Genomic DNA, 2,147 nt, shown 5'->3' with positions numbered 1-2,147 from the left:
CTATGGTCCTCTCTGTGCATTGTCTGCTCCAAGCAGGAATATCGTCCTCGGGGGACTTGGTGAACCAGAAGGTCCTCCCCTCCCTCTCCATCCCATCGCTCTTCTTTTCTCCCGTGTACCCTAATCAGATGTGCCCCTCTCCCTAAGCTGTAGACCCAGTGCTGTCCTGTGAAGTGCATTCTTCGGTGGAGGGGAGTGGGGAATGTCCACATAGTTGGGATTGGAGCCAGCCCCACAGTCCTCTCCATTGGTTCCCTGGTACATGCCAATATGTTGTATTCACGTCTTGGCACATCGGGTTGAAGCCTGGTCTCTCTCTCCCTCTCCTATAGAGATATAACCAATACCCTTCCCTTGGGTGGGTTAGTGCCCTGCTGCCCCACTACCCATGTCTTTTTTTTTTTTTCCTCTTTCCCCTTCCTATTTAGTTGGCTGCCATATGTATCTCTGGATTAGGTTTGGCCCCTGCCATAGTTGCTGGACCGCACACCAGGGATGTATATAGTAGCTTCACCCCTAACCCTTCCCCCCCACCCACCCACTTTTTTTAAAGCTTACCTGAGTGGACACGTGTTGTACTTGTCCTTTTGTGCTTGGCTTACTTCACTTAGATTGATTTCCTCCAGTTCTCCCCATGTGGCCATGTGCTTCATGCATTCATCACTGCTTTTTATAGATGCATAGTACTCCATTGTATGTATGTACCACAGTTTTTTTATCTGTTTGTCTCTTGAAGGAAATTTGGGTTGCTTCCAACTGCTTGTAATTGTGAACTGTGCCGCGATGAACATTGGAGCACAGATGTGTGACCATGGGTTTGTTTGTTGCCTCTTCTGGATTTATGCCCAGTAGGTGGATTGCTGGGTCTTATGGTAGCTAAATTTCCATCTGTTTTAGATATCATCGAATTGATTTCCATAATGGCTGTACATACCTACAGGTGCAATAGCACTGGACGAAAGTTCTTATCCCCCCATAGCCCCTCCAACACTTGTTACTTTCTGATTTTTTGAATAGGGATATCTTTGAGGATATTAGGTAGTATGTCATAGTTGTTTTAATTTGCATTTCTCTAGGGCTAATGATCAAGAACATTTTGTCATATCTTATTGGCTATTTGGATTTCTGCCCCTGAGAAACTTCGGTTCAGGTCCTTTGCCCACTTCCTTAGTGGGAAGTTAGTTTTTTCTTATTGTAAGCTTGAAAAGTATTGTAGAATTTAGTAATAAGGCCTTTGTCTGATGTGTCATTGCTAAAGATGTTTTCCCAGTCTGTGGGCTCTGTTATTACTCTCCCGGTGAATTCTTTTGATGTACACAGGTGTTTTATATTCAGTATATCCCACTTGTCAATTTGTGACTCGTCTGTATTTGTGTCTTTCCCTATTTCTGATAGCCTGTGTATTACCTGTGCCAAGGTTCTCAGGTTTGTCCCAATACACTCATTAATGGCCTTAAAAGTTTGGGGTTTTACCTCAAGGTGTATGATACACCTTGAGCTTACACTTGTACATCGAGTGAGGTAAAGGTCTTGCATCATTTTTCTCCAAGTAGATATCCATTTTTTCCAGCACCACGTATTGAAGAGGGCATCTGCATCCCATTTGATATTTTGTGGCCTGTGTCAAAAATCACTTGTCTGTATGCTGATATTTTTATTTCTAGGTTTTCAGCTCTTTTCCATTGGTATGAATATCTGTCGTTGTATCAGTACCAAACTGTTTTGACCACTGTGGTTGTATAAGATGTGCTACAGTCAGGTAGAGCAAGCCCTCCCACGTTGTCCTTCTTCTTGAGGAATTCTCTGCTAATTCTGGGCTTCTTCCCTCTCCATATGAAGTTGGTAATCAGTTTTTCTAATTCTTTCAAGAATGATGGTATTCGTATCAGTAAAGTATTAAACTTATATAGTGCCTTGGGCAGAACTGACATCTTTATTATATTGAGTCTTCCAATCCATGAACAAGGGATATTCTTCCATTTGTTGAGGTCACTCTTGGTTTTTTGTAATAGTGTTCTCTATTTTTCCTTGTACCAATCTTTTGTTTTTTAAGTCAGGTATATCCCTAGATATTTGAATTTGTGCTTGGCTATTGTAAAGGGTACTACCTTTTAAATTACTTCTTCTATGATCTTGTCTGATGTGTA

Source organism: Echinops telfairi, unplaced genomic scaffold (genome assembly GCF_000313985.2).
Source record: "Echinops telfairi isolate 266 unplaced genomic scaffold, ASM31398v2 ScPeMD7_7469;HRSCAF=8507_0, whole genome shotgun sequence".
Taxonomy (NCBI): Eukaryota; Metazoa; Chordata; class Mammalia; order Afrosoricida; family Tenrecidae; genus Echinops; species Echinops telfairi.
This window is presented reverse-complemented; position numbering follows the sequence as displayed.